At 45.9% G+C, this 15,071-nt stretch overlaps 1 long non-coding RNA gene across 1 annotated transcript in view; it reads right to left on the reverse strand.

Annotated features, from left to right (window-relative positions):
* LOC114017631 (uncharacterized) overlaps positions 1-12,765 on the reverse strand; it is a 73,124-nt gene extending 60,359 nt beyond the window's left edge. The window contains exons 1-5 of the long non-coding RNA XR_008734651.1: positions 12,223-12,765; positions 9,751-9,878; positions 2,554-2,655; positions 1,787-1,877; positions 1,425-1,705 (exon numbers count right to left, since the gene is read on the reverse strand). This is a non-coding gene — a long non-coding RNA (uncharacterized LOC114017631). The remainder of the gene's footprint in view (positions 1-1,424; positions 1,706-1,786; positions 1,878-2,553; positions 2,656-9,750; positions 9,879-12,222) is intronic.
* Positions 12,766-15,071: the final 2,306 nt, after the last annotated feature.

Genomic DNA, 15,071 nt, shown 5'->3' on the forward strand with positions numbered 1-15,071 from the left:
TCTCATGTGCATACAATCTGGCAGCTATGTATGCAAAAGTTTAAATTAATTAAGGCCAGAACAGACAATGTACTTTAAAACAACCTGAGTTGTTTTGCAGCAGTTAAGCTGAATGCATCAAACAAAAGCTCTGCCTCTTCCATTGTGCAAGGATTATGTTGTTCAGAGTACAGTCCTTCCACACTCCCAGTTATATGCCTTTAGCATCTGCTGAAGATCCTGCAGAAGGGCAGCATGTGACGGCACAGTTGCAGGGCCTCCAGTGAAAAAGGATCTCATTTAAGAAGGCGTTTGCCCCTCTCCACCGAATTCATCTGATGCTCTTGATTGCGCCTTGTTACTACATTTATCTAACTACATATTGACATTCTGGGCATATGGGAAAAAACTGGAAAAAGCCGAAGTGATGATATACTTGAACACAGCACCCTGCAGCTGTTCTGGAGGGACTGATTTCCAATACGCAGGGAGTCCTTAGTGAACTTGTAGCTCCTACTTTGAGAGCTTGGCCAGCTCGGTCTGCATGAAGGTTCAGGGTGTATGGCATGGGCATGAGGTCACACTCCCAGGCTCATCAGAGCCACAACTGAGCAAAGCTATTGCTTTCCAAACACCAAATGTAGGCAATTGCTATTAGCATTTCCATGCATGTTTTACTTTAAATAGTTGCTGGTTGCTCATCCTTCCCGTAGCTGAAAATTACCTACATACCTAAATGCATACAGTTGTTATGTGCCTGCATACATTTGTTTTAAAATAGCTTATGCATATATAACACAGACACAAAAGTTCTCCGATGCTTGTTCCTGGAGGGGTAATAACACAGAAATATTTAAGATGATTCAACAGTGGACGGCTCAGCAGATGTCTCCAGCATGGTGCAAGACATTAACGTCTGCTGACTCATCATCGGAGTTAATTCCTGCCTGGCTCATGTTCCCGTCATCTCAGCAGCAATTTAGTACTTGGTGAATTTTCTCTCATCAGGAGTAAATGTTATCACAGACTTGTGATTATGTGCTATTTGAAACTGGTAGAGCTAAAGCCATGTGTGATAATAAAAGGTAATTGTTTACCTTTGAAGTTGATATCTACGGCCTTCGCTGCACTCTGCAGGAAATTGGGCCAGTCCAGGACTGCTTGGGCAGCCGGGCTGTGTCTGACACCCCTTGCCAGGGTGTGAAAATGAGGTGGGTGCACGTGCAGAAGTTGAAACAAGCTAGCGGCACTTTTATAGACTTGTTTTCCCCTACTGAGTGAAGCTGAACACAATAAAAAATTCAGCAAGGAAAGAGTTCCCCTTCTATTTAATGTAATGACATTGCTGGCTAGCGTGGAGTAATCAAATTTTCTGCCGGTGGGAGGATGAGTGATACAATACCATCTACAGCTATGCAATACCATCTGCGTACCCATAATCATACCTGAGCATAGATGCAAGTGTCACAGTCATGACGGAAGGTACAGGAGTGTGTCAGCATCAGGGTGCCCAGTGGCTTAAGCCCAACCCTCAGCCAGCAGCGCTGCTGTCTTCGTGGGGTCCTGCCACACTTTGGATGCGAGTGGTATCCAAACACCTGAGGCTGCAGTTTCCCATGTGTACAGCCACCATGTCCTGGGACACAGCACAGCCATCATCACCTCCACATCTGGGACAGGTCACTCCAGCATCCCCACAGCCAATGTGTGCCAGCTGATGGACGCCCTGCAGGAGACAGCATTCTGGGTGCTCCGAGGGCAATTTTTCTTTCAGTAGGCAGAAGCTGGGGTGCAGTTTCATACCGACCTTAGGAAGCGGAGCCATCAGTGTCCAAACCTGGCTTTCCAGCAACCAGCCTGGCCACAGGCAGCCACAGGCTCCAGCTACCATGAATTCCCTAATTTAAGAAACAGGAAAGGTGTAAATCAGAATACCAGTTGAAGGGATTTAGTGTTTGCAACATACGCTATTAACATGACGTTAGCTTTCACAACTAATTTTCAGCAGATTATTACTATTCCTAACAGAAATGGCCAGGGAGATGAGAGTTCTCAACATTTTTGCCTGCTTTTCCTTATTCTGCCTTATCCTCCCAAACAATCCACACTGGAATTCATAAATAAAGACATATGCACATTTGGAGAGTGTTCACATCAATTATCCCACTTTTTTTTTTTGGAGCTGGGAAGAAGGTATATTGCCTAAACGCTAATGCCTATGGATCTTTAATATTAATGTGATGCTCAAGAGATAATTACTTCTCATGAACTGGAATAAGTCTGGCCAAAAAGGTTGAACACATCCAAAATTCAGCTGATTTCAGCGCAGCTAATTCTGGTTGAGGTTTTTTTCTCCCCCCCTGGACACACTGCCAGATGTAATAGAAATAAGCCCCATTGAAACTGGCTGAGGATACGTATCATATTCTGATTGGTAACAGATTTGCAGATTATTGGAGAGGGGAGGAGAATTTACTAAAAAACAAAAGTCAGTTAAAATACCATTATGGTTCAGGCATAACCCCCCATGAAATAAGAGTCTTTCCCAGGGAGGATCCTCAGATGGAAACATACCTCCTGCCCTGGCACAGGATCCCAGAAAGAAGCGAGAGGAAACCGTCTACTGTAACCCTGCCCATGCCTGAATGCAAGAAAACTCTGGCGCCAATGGGACTTCTGGAAAAAGAAGAAAAGATTAGGTTTGGATTGAACTAAAACCTAGGATCGTCAGACCTGTGGCAGTGTGCTTTGTGGGTAAACTATAGGGAACGGCAAGGTTCAAAGCCAGAGTGAATAAAAGCTGCCTCTATCACTTTACAGAGGGAGAAGCATCTTGGTCTTTTGCATCAAGGCATGGGAAGGGGATAGCCCTTGCGTGCCTGCCCTGCAAAGCAACATTGAGCCCAGCTGCCATGAGCACGGTGAGTTAATTTCTGCAGCGTGGAAAACAGCACCTCACTGTGCGACTGCTTTCCAGAAAGCTGCCCAAAGCAGGGTTGGGAAGTGAGGAAAGGAGCTCCTGGGCGGCCCAGCTCTGCCCTGGCTCCTCCATCCTGCTGCGGATGAATCATGTACGGAGCCAGAAAGGAAATAAATGCAAACACATGGTAGTCAAAATGGCTTTCATAGAAAAGAAAACATTGGGCTGGAGCTGCTATAGGTGTGCAGCACAGCGTCGGTCCTGTGTGGGATGGGCATCTCTCAGTGCGCAGCTTTGCGCAGCCATCTGCCCTGGCACGGGGAGTTATGAACATTTCCTGACTTGCTAAAGCTGTTTGACAAGGTCAGGCTAAATACCTCATTTCTTCATAGCTGAGTTTAAAATGTTTAATTTACATGGTCCTGTTTGACATGAGAAAGGCTGGAAGAGGGAAAAAGAGGCAGCAGAGCAAAGGAAAAAGACAGCAACCCTGGATACAACAGGAGTGAAGGGAGGTAAAGAGGAAAAATCTAGCTGGAAAGAATATGGCTGTCTACTTCTAGCACTAAATGCACATATACACTTAAACATATAGGTTACAAATTCAAATCTGGAAACATCATATACTTAACCCATGCCACTTTTATTTCACTTCCTTATATGAGGACTGTTTGACGTTTTCTAATTGCACTTCCATACCCTCAGCTTTCCATAGCACCTCCCTGCAAAGGAAGGTGGTAGCTGTGAGGTTAACTGTGGTGTAACAGAACCCTGCTGCATGACCCCCATTTCCTTTGCTTTGGAAGAAGGCTTTCAGCCAGGCGTGGTCTTGCTTCTCCTCAAGAAGTACCCCTGCAGCTGCTTTGGCTGAGCTTTCTGCTCTGATGGGAGTGTAAAAGCACCCATAGAACATGCCCATAATACTTATTTTGGCGGTCTGACAGCATCTTCCCCATGAATTAAAGGGGAAATACAACTATATTTTCAAGAAAAGCTCTCAAAATTTGATGGAACAATGGGCAAAACAAAACTTACTCTCCTGGCAGACCTTCTGTACTCCCCCTCTGAAACAATGTGACCTTTTACAAACTGTGCCGGTACTGCAGCTTCCTAAAAAGTCATAATGGTTTTTCTCTAAGCATGGTCAACATAATGATTTTCACCACACTCTTCCATCAGTGCAGCCTGGAGCTTGCTATGTGTTCTTGGGCCTTGCTCCTTTTACTATCTGGGCAGACCTTTCCATAACAAAAGAAGATGCCCCATTTTAATAACACAATGTGTCTTTCCAAAGTCAAAGAAAATACTCATGATTAAGGATACTCACAGAGCAGGGCCGTGACTTTTTAAATGGCTGATAAAATATTTCAACCATTAATATTAGCACTTCAAAACTGAGAGGAATTCAGTAGTTATTCGCACAAATACTTTTCATATGTATAGCATGGATCTCAGGTTCTTATTTTGTGATGAACATACTCATACATCTCCAGTGTAAAGGTGTAAGAGAACAGCCAGCCACGGTGTGTTTTGTTAGCATTGAGGCAAGATGCTCTGCTCAGCTTTTGCATAACAATTCAGCCATGATTTTAAGTATTCAATTCTACTTGTATGACTTCTTAAAATTCCCTGCAATATAATTATACTGATGGGAATGCAGAAAGATAATTGCTTTTAGAGAAAAGTTTCTCTTTTGTTTCACATTCATCTGGCTTCCATAAATAGAACAGGAGACCTTGAACAGCAGCAATATGCATCCATGTGTCTCTAGCTATTTATTTACAAAGCTAGACCTTGACAAATGTAATTTGTTCAATAAAATTAAAAAGGATGCACAATAATTCATTTAGACAAAAAGGCTTGAAAAGGAACGTCACTGGGAGCGTGCCTCATCACTGGAAGTGATCAGCTGATTCTTGAAGAACTGGCAGGTGCTCTCCTTTTGGAAAGCAGCAGTGAGGTAGCACTTAGGAGAGGAGAAAAGTGAACTAAGAATCAGAGCAATTCTTTATTCAGGCAATAATTATACAAATTAGATCCATGAAAGCCAGAGAATGACTATGCCTTGAACCCTGTCTGTGTGCATAGAACAATGGAGAAATTAATAATTAAATCTATTACATATGCTCATAACTCAGCACAAAAGATACTTCACCAGCTCAAACAATTCTGCATTTTCATTTGAATAAAGCTTTCACACATTTTTTTCTCATTATATATGTATTATATTTTAAATTTAACAGCTTATTTTGTTGCCTTTATGTCTTGAATTAATAAGGCCACACTTTAATGCACTAATGTTGAATAGCATTAGCATGCTTTACAGTCATTACTTGGAGGGAGGAGGAAAATCCCTAGTTTCCCAGTGGTGAAATCAATTTGCCCATAACTTCCTGTCTCTCATAACCTCTGCTAGCATAGCTTGAAACTTTGTGCTGCTTTTCTTACCAAAAGACTTGTTCATACGTTCTGGCTGCAGACAGGAAAGGATCTGAAGGTAATGCTGTTCTGTTAAGTTTGCATGAACAGTTCAAGAACAGACTGAAATCTTTTCAGCCAGTTAAAGCAATTAGCAGCCAGATACACCGAGCTGATGCTATTTCCCTTGCAAGAAACAATTTAGCCTCAGAAACACAGACAGCTCAGTGAGTTCTGACCCAAAATCATTTTTCTTTGGCTGGGTGGGGGGATGCAGGCACCTGTGGGGCTGGTGGGGGTGTGGAGGAGGGCAGGGGCTGGACAACCAGCCAACTTCATCCCTTCCCAGCTGGGGAGAAGGACCGGCTGCAGCATCCGAACGCCGAGGGTGGAGGGAAGAGTAGACAGGGGAGAAAAAACACTGAAAGACTTCAGATGTAAAAATTACTGAGAGTTCCTCCCAAGTCCTGCTTCCTAGATGGAGGCTGACTCCAGGCCCTCGCAGCCTGCAGCCCACGCAGGCCCTCCGAAAGCTGCCAAGTCAAATAACGCTAATTGCATTACAGATTGCGAGCAGAATTCGCTGTTCTTTTCAACTAAACTGAAGACTTTCCATTTCCATTTTGTTTGGGGAATTCAAGTGGTGTGCATATTCCTGCTGCCGGCCAGGATATGGGGTTAGAAAAGGGGTGGCAATTTCTCACTCAGAGACCAAAAGAAGATCTGCAAACTTGAGAAACCAGAGAGGGTAACGGAAGGAGCACGCTACAGACTGACAGCTGTGGCAACAGCTGCCTTGGTGGAGGCTCGCTGCCCCTCACATGTGTTGGGTAGTACAGCCTGATGGGGGTGGCTGGACCCCAGCCCAGCACGGCGAGCAGGGATGCTGCTGCAGCTAGCCCCTGGCAGGTGCCTGCAAAGCTTCGGCTCCCTGACATGGGGCACCCACATCTGTGCTCCCTGGGTCCCCACGGGAGGCACTGGTGGGGACAGCCTGCACGGGTCACTGAGCCACCACACAGCCCTCACCCACCCCCCAAAAATGGGAAGCCAGGGAGCAGTGCTGAGGCTGCTCCCCGGGCACCGGTGGGGGAAACACCCCACCTCAGGGGGCACAGCCGTGGCTAGCGGTGCTTCCCGTAATGGCACGCAGAGGAGTGATTTTCAGCTGTTGTCAGCATCATGGCACAAAATCCACTCCCACTCCCCAATACCTCTTGGAGAAAATGCTAAAAGGTTTAAAAACTTCAGTAGGAAAGCCAGATGCCCACATTTAACTTAGAAACTTTACATCATCCTATTATTTCCTCCGTAATCTATAACACAGGAACACACGTGTATGTGCCGTCTCTTTTTGCTTAGTTGCACATGTCACATTCAAAATCCTTAACAGTACCCAGTTTTGAAGTACTTTGCAATTATTAGGATGGCTCCTGTTATCTGGCAGCTCCAAGGAGAAATGAACTCCGATTTTTGGAGTGAACAGAAATTCTGACAAGCCCTCCCATCCTTCATTCGATATGGGAAGGCTCTAGTCCTCTTGAAAAGCTCTTCAGGACTGCTAACCTCACTCCATCAGCTGCAATGTAATATACATTTCGCACTGCAGCATCCCTTTCATCCGTGTTTCAGCTGAATGGAGATGTTATACTGTCACGCTTATTTAAGCAGAAGGGTTATCACTGTTCCTTCATACAATGCTGTATAGCTCAAAGGTGCAATAAGAAGCCAAGAACTATGCCAAAAAGGTTTGGGAACATAAACAACGTCAATTTGCTCCTTTAAGTATCATCATGACAAATTTACCGGGCGGCTGGTGAGATAAAATGCAGCACTTTAAATATCTAAACTAATCAATAGAGAGAACCGAGCGTGCAATCCATTTTCTGAGAAGGGCAACCTTTTAAGGTTAATTCTTCATTCATATAAATACAATGCAAGGGTCATTATTTAACTTAAAGCAGCCCTTCATTATGGTATAATAATTAGGCTCAGTTTAGCACTAAAATTAGCCACCAAAGAAGCCACCTTGCTTCAAATAAGGGCTAAGCCCGGGAAAGAAAAACCAACGGCCCTATTGATCCCGGAGGGAGCTCCCGCCCCCCCCGCTGCGCGCACCGCGCACCCCCGTGGCCGCGGCGGGCCGGCGGGCGGGGCCGGGCGGGCGGGGCCGGGCGGGCGGGGCGGGGGCGGCCGCGCCGCGCCGCTCCTCGGGCACCATCTAGTGACGGCGGGCGGCTCCGCAGCGGCGGCCCCGAGGCCCCGGCCCCGCTAACCCGCGGCGGTTCCGCCCCCGCCGTTGCCGTACCGGAGCCCCGAAAGGAAACGAAGCGGTTACGGTCAGGGCGCCCGCTCCCTTACCGCGTCGGTGGGCGCTCGGTAGCCAGCGGCGGGCAGGGGCAGGGGCGCGGGGCGGGCGCGGTGTTCGCCCCGCCGAGCTCGCCCGGCCCCGCCGCTCCTCCGCCAGCTGCTCGGGGGCCGATGCAGGCTGAACTCCGCGGCTCAGGGCTTATCTTTCGCCAGGCTCAGCTCTGAGCGCCATCAGATCAAAGATCGGGCCCTTTGGCAACGGCGAGAGTGATCTCCGCGATTACCGGTCACGTCACTGTCCCTGGACAATTGCCACCTCCTAACAAGGGGAGGGGGGCGGGCGAGCAGCATGCACGCCACCCCCGGGGCAGGCGGCACCCCGGGTGCCCCCCCCCCCCCCCCCGCCGGGGGTCCTGGCGCTGCCCCTGCCCTTGGCCAGCCGCGGGGGACCCGGCAAAGCGCGGGTGGGAGCGGGCCCCGTCCCCCTGGGCCGCCACGCTCCCGCGGCTCTCCGGCAGCACTTAGTTGTTGGCCAGATCACTCGTATGTTAGTGCCAACAAAAAAAATTTCCTGTGTGCCCTTGGGGATGCCGCTGGATCTTGCCGTGCCTCCATTTTCCTCTATAAAACAGAGCTAAGTACTTCTTTTTTTAAAACTATATAACAGCACTGTAAAAATCCAGTCATTATCCAGTGCTGTTTCCATTATCCTCATCTTTGAATATCCCTCCTTTTCTAACACATTACCTGTCCCCTGATGGGCCCAACCGCTACTCGATCCCCATTCACATATTGCGCAGAGAAAAAAAACCCCAAATTTCTGTGATTAAATAAACAAAGAAGCTTTTCACAAATCTTTCCCTGGAACGTTCTCCACTGTGTCCTAAATGGCACTGGGGAGCACTGGCATCACTGTTTGCCGAGGTACAGCACCCAGATGGGGACAAATACAAGCTATCTGCCAAGCCCTGGGACAGACGGAGCCCCCCCCAGCCGCTGGCCTGCCACACCGTCGGTATTCATGCACATTCAGCTTCACAAGGAAAAGGATTAGCAGCATGCCTGGTCAAAGCAAAGGAGATGATAGCAGGAGTTTAAAACAGCTTTCCCGTGGCCGCGCAGGAAATCTGCAGCAAGATGAAGGCTATGACCAGAGACTTGTGACTGTGGCTCACACTGCGAGCAGCAAGGGGCCACCCCTCCAGCAGTGCCGGAAAGACGCACGCACACGCTTCCGAGATAGGCATACGGAGCGAGCCTGATGCCTTTCCTCGGCATAACCTATCAGCAATGTGGTTGCAATTGGCCTAAAAGGTGAATTAAGTGAACTCCCTCTTAGCATTTGCATTGGATTTCTTTGCTTTTGACTTTCTCATAAGCAGAGCATTACTTAAATCTAGTGAACTCAACTTTAAAAAGAAAATTCTTGTATCTATTCATTAGGGGACACACGGACACACACACACTAAACAGGTCTTTTGCCTTCCATGAGAGTTGCCTGCAACACGCAGCCATGGAGAGTCTGTCCCTTTGTGTGCTGAGCACTGGTAGCGGCCAGCAGCAGTTCCGGGCAGAAACTGATTCCACTGAGTTTCCGAAGGTAAACGCATTAGGACAGATCTCTGCCCGAGTAGACCAAGATGTCACAGCAAACACAGGAGACACATGACATCTTCGACAGGGAGGCCAAAGGAGGTGGCAGAGCCATGGGGCACTGCTGGGCTGGCAGGGAGAGGATTGCTTGGGTGGGGGCAACAGCAGCCTGCTCCTGGTGAGCACCACAGATATATCTATGTCTGTGCCCCAGACATAAAAATGGAAAAAGCTTCTTTTGAAAGGGTGGGGTGGGTGTTAAAGAGATGTAGAAATGCCTGGGTTCAAACAAAGTTTTATAGGAAGGTGGGAGTGCACTCAGCCTGTAAAACAGCCGAACGGTAGTGACAGGCCACCACGTGATATGCTGCCTGGGCAAAGGGATCTCACGGTAGTGTATAATCAGGATATGCTGCAAGTTTTATGAGAGGGATACCACTGTCAACAGCTGATTGAATAGCTTTTCACGTAAGCAGCAAGTGATGGACCTTGCCAGGGATCAGCAAGGGGAAAGAGAGACAGCCGTTTACCTTGACATGTTTCTTCCACACAAGCCAAACTTAATTGCACACGTCAAAAGGAAAAGGCAACGCATGGCTTTTGTCCGCTCCCGATAAGGATCAGATAGGGCTCTTCCTGTCTTCTCCAGCAGCCCTTCCTCCAGCGTAGCATGCAGAGGAGGAAGAAAATACAGCTTTGAAGGTCAGGTAATGGCCTAATTAAAGCAGAATTCCAACTCCAACGCTTGTGGCCCTGCCCTCTTAAAGCACAGTGCTGGGTCAGGCTGTCAGTTGTGGTTTAGTGCACTGGTGCTGTTAGCACACCCCTAGTAATATGCTCTTTGGCTTCACGTGGGTCAATTGACATGCAGGTTTCTAAATAATTGCAGCAAGCGCTGAGACACGTGTTAATCTTAAAGCAGTTATTGCCCTGCGAAGGGCACCCACCCACAGCCCCTCTGGAGATGGGCAGAGCTGTCAGAGGCTGAGAGCAAGTCTCCCATTCAAAAAACAAACCGCAGTGTGGGTGCTCAGAGACAGGGAGGACAGTACAATGGCCTTTGCAGCAATGGTTGGGCAGAGGTTAAATGTGTTGCTGGCCCAGCGCCCCAAAAAGTGTGCACTGGTCCTGCAGGCAATGAAAGCTCTGGGGGAATTGCTCTCTAAAGTAGATGTGATGCTACAGCCCTCAGCTTACACAGGCACATTTTTATGGCCCAACAGTATTTCTTTAGAGTGTAGGGGAAGGTAATATTCCTTTTGAGAGCATTACAGCATGGCAAGGGCACAGGTGCTCTTGGGCATGTTTTTAGTTAACCATAGGCCCGAATGTACAGAAGAAAATTAAAGTGGTTTTTTTTGGCATGATCTCAGTCCAATGTACTTGTGCTTTCGTTTTGTATGACTAGTCCTTGCTGGGGCAGGGGAATATGCTTGCTTTCTTTTTCAAAATGAAGCGAAAAACCTGTCTTTACCCTGTTAAACATTAGTAAAGTCTGGGCTGTTGGTCTGGGAACACAAGTGGGTCAGTTCTATATAATACAATGTTATTTGTGCCTCCCCAGTTCTCCCCTGCAACTGATCACTTCACCACAGGGCTATCTGAAGCATTCGCGAGACAGGACTCTGAAATGCCACTGTCCTCAATGGCTACAGATGTCTAAAAGAATCAGATCGCCTTTTCCGATCTTTTTCTCCTTAATTTTTAAAGCGGTTAATATAGTGGACAAATGAAGAAGGTAATCATGTCATTCCTTTTCTCCAATCACACAAAACCTCAGAAGCAAGAATTGGACTTAGGAGGACAAAAGCAGGTGGAATTGCTGCACTCTAATCCCGTCACACTGCCAGCACAGACAGCTGTTCCTGTTCTGACCCTTTTCCAAATGAGTCAAAAGAGTTAGTTTAAACTTTCAGAAAGTTGCTCTGTGTTGCTTTATTTCCCACTCCAGGGGCTAGAATTGATTTTGGAGTCTCAAAGAACAGTATCTTGCACCCTGATATGGCTTCAGCCAACAACAGCAAGTTTGAGGGATTCATAACTCATGGCCAGTACTGCAAATACAGCGATCTCCAGACCCTCACACCTGTTCTTTGACCCTTTCTAGTGCCTGAAACATGACAGGCAAGTAGAAAAATTAAATTCCATATTAAGACATAAAGAATTTTTTAATTACATTAAAATGCTAGAGGATAGCATGCATTAATTAGGAGTATTAGTCATGCCAAGGCAGAAAGTTATATAGGAAGACTAGCGAAGAGACATAGGAGGAGCTCTTGCAGGGGCTCAGGAGGTCTCAGCTGAATTCCTGGCTCCTCCACAACATTCTTGCGTAGCTGTAAGCCATTCACCTATACCAACATCTCTGCTGTATTTGCAGGCACCGCACTCCTGGCTTAGGAGTGCAATGAAAACCCCAGTCTTGTTGTTATCTCAGCGCAAATCAATATCAAAGCACCTCAGCAGGCAGACCCACCAAGGCAAGACCTCGTTCCTAAAAACTGTTCCTGTTTGCTGTACCCAACAGCTGGCAGCAATGTTCTCGCTGCCAGCAGAAATGGGAATGCAGCTGGGCCGTTCCCTCCCCTGCACGGGGCATCCCTGCGGAAGCACCAGAGGGCCCACGCTGCAGCTGGGCAAGGGGTGAGCCTGCATGGAGGCAGCAGGAAGGATCAGGAGATGCAGTTTCTCAGGACAGACAAATCCCACCTGTGTTTCAGTGCCTTACATCTGATACAGAATAACGGTACCAGATTTTCTAATGAAAACATTGCAAAGGGTAAGAGGACTGTATTCAATACTATCTGGTAATAATCAGATATTATGGCAGCCACATGCCAATACTGCTTACCAACACAGGCTTCCTTTTGATCTGCAGCACTATTGGTTTATGTGCCAATAAAAATATTTACGTGCAATAATACTAACGCAGCTCTTACACCAAGTTATCTACAAAGAACAAGCACCTATAGTGCTCCCAAGTAGGAAAAGAAAGCTCTTACCTGATGGAAAGACTTTTCTCTGTTGGATAGATAATGACGATAGAAGCCAGCAAAATGCAGGAATTCTCCTCCTCCATCTATGCTAGTCTACTTGCTTTACATGTGCAGGGTAAAACATCTGTCTCTGATGAGTAACTGTGGGGAAGTTACTTAAACTTCTCAGTTACGCTGTATGTCATCTGACAGACTGGAAAGTTATCGTTCCTAGAACCAGACACCAATATTCCACAACTAACCTTCCTACTGCCATTCAAGGCAGCCAGACAAGTGTTCAGCCAGCAGCCATTTTTGCCTATCACCTGCATATTCTTCACAGGAATTTGAAACATGAACAAATGTTGCTAATAAATCTTATTATTTGATGCATTTATAGACAGCTGGTGTATTGGCAGTTGGAGCCTAGAAACCAATCCACAGAACACTAAGAAACACTCCTAATGTGAAGGGACATTCGGTGAGTGGAATCCCTTCAGTTTTTGAAGTTATGTGGGTGGGGTTTTGCCCCAGCCTTGGGCAGGTGGGGAATTTGGGTTTGCTTTTCATTTATGTTGCTTAAACATTGTTTCTCAAAAATCTTCTAAGATTTTTTTTGATGGCGCTTTTTTTTTTTTATAGCAGCAGCATCACATGAAAAACAGCTATTTATTCCTTGAGGGTTCCCCCTGCCCCCACCTGATTTGGGAAGAACAGTAGTATGGGGGTTTTTTTTTTGATTTATATGGAAAGAGGAAACCACCCTGGGCAAAAAGTCTACAGTCAGCAGAAGCAGCGCTTTGTCTTCAAAGACTTAAGACACAAGACTCTCAAATGATTAATGTTCCTAACTCACATTTTTCTTGCAGATGTGATTACGGAAGAGAATATGAAGACGAAACAATTTTTAAAAAAATTGTTAGAAATGTATTTTCATAACAAGAAACAACAGAAAACAATTTTCTAGGTGGCTTTAAAAGAATAAAGTCAACAATTACAAACTCAGGTGCCAAACTGTTGATGGATGTGAATACTTTGGCACCAAAACTAGATATTCTGCTTTCCTAGAAAGTTACTGATACTTGCTTAACCTGAAAAAACCAACCCATAGACAATGTATTAAACAAATACATATTAACATAAATAGCTAAATTCAGGCTCCCCATTTGAAAAAACAACCAATACTGTTATCACAACACTTAGTTTGCATTGCTTTTAGCTATGGAATATCACAGACTCCTAGAAATTTGAGAATATCCTGTATGGCTGCGATACCCAGATCTCCATTTCCTTCTGCAGTATCTTTGGAACTAGACAGTAAGACTTGTGCTTATCAATCATTATTTGAATTTGGATAACAAAATGAGATTGGCATGGGGGAGAGTCTACAATGCAGCTATAGAGAAAAGCACATTCTTCTGGATTTTGAACACATATTTTTTGTGCATATGAGAAACATGAGAAAAAGAATGAGTTGAAGTCAACGCACGTAAGCAGAACATAAAATGCCAAAATAAATTTGAACAACTCTCTCAAAGTCTGTGATAAACCATGACATCAGGGCTTCTCCCTCCTCTCAGTCACAAGGTACATGACTGTCTTGGAAAACACTGTTGTTAAAGGAGCAATAACCTTTAATACTAGGATCTTCCACTGCAGAAACCTCTTTTAAATTTGCTTCCTAGGTACTCGAACCTCGACTGAAGGCCAAACTGGACTGCTCAGCAGATGCTGAGAGGCCATTTCAGATACACAAAGAAGCTGGGCTCTGAAAGCGCATTCAAGTGTCTGCCTGAGCATGCTTTGCTCCCTCTGACTACTGACAAGGTTTTCAAACTTGGCTTCCAAAGTTGCCTTTGAATCTTTTTGGCTTTGTAATTCACCCTCCATTTATCTCGGTATGATCAAGTGATGAGAACTATGACAATTTATGTGTAGACACACATGTGCACCTATATATGTGAGAGGACATTCCTGGATGGGTGAGTTGGGGAAGAGGGGGTATGGAACCAAAGTTACACATGAGCTGGCTGCAGAGCTTTAGTTAATAAAACCTGCTGATTGCAGCCTGATTCTCATCTTGTCAGGTACTTGTCCTGCACAAAGATTTAAAAACAAAAAAACCACACAAGTTAAATAACCTTGCTAGATGAAGTGACTTGTCAGATACATTGGATAAACGTATCCAAGCTGTTGTACACAGAGTCACTAGCGTGCACAAACTAATTCAGCACAATACGCAAGCACTACCACTGACATGCAGGACAGGGACCTCTATTGCCACCAGGATCTCAAAGGTGATCCTGAGTAAACACCAAGTTTGATAAACTCCATATTGGAGCGTGATCTCATGGCCTACAACAATACCTGCAAGATAAGACTTGCCCTTTGGAAGGCTTGTGAAGGAATGAAACCTATTACACTATCTCACAGAGCCAGCTGAGAAAAGGGAGAGGCTGAACAGTTGTCATACACTCTCACACATTTTTCCATACACTTGGGGAAAAAAAAAGAGAAGGGCACTGACAAAGAACGTTTGCTGGGGCGATGGGGGCACCAGTGTTTTCCTGTTTTGCTCTGTTTTTAAGGGAAGAATTCCCAGTTTGTCTCAAGTAAAAAAAACCAACCCAAACCAAACCCTTGGTTGAAAAGTTTTGTGGAAAAGCAATATTTATGGCAATTTTTGCTAAAAGTAAACCTCAGTTTTCCAACCATCTCTCTGAAGTAGCCTTTAGTATTAACAGATGTCTGGCTGGAATCTGCCTGAGCCAGTGAACTCATTCTGAATGGACACCAAAAAAAGCACACATTTTTTGTTCCACATAATCTAAGCGTAAGATGCTTTCTCCCACTCTTCATGGATTTGATTTCTATCA

Source organism: Falco cherrug, chromosome 12, assembly GCF_023634085.1.
Source record: "Falco cherrug isolate bFalChe1 chromosome 12, bFalChe1.pri, whole genome shotgun sequence".
Taxonomy (NCBI): Eukaryota; Metazoa; Chordata; class Aves; order Falconiformes; family Falconidae; genus Falco; species Falco cherrug.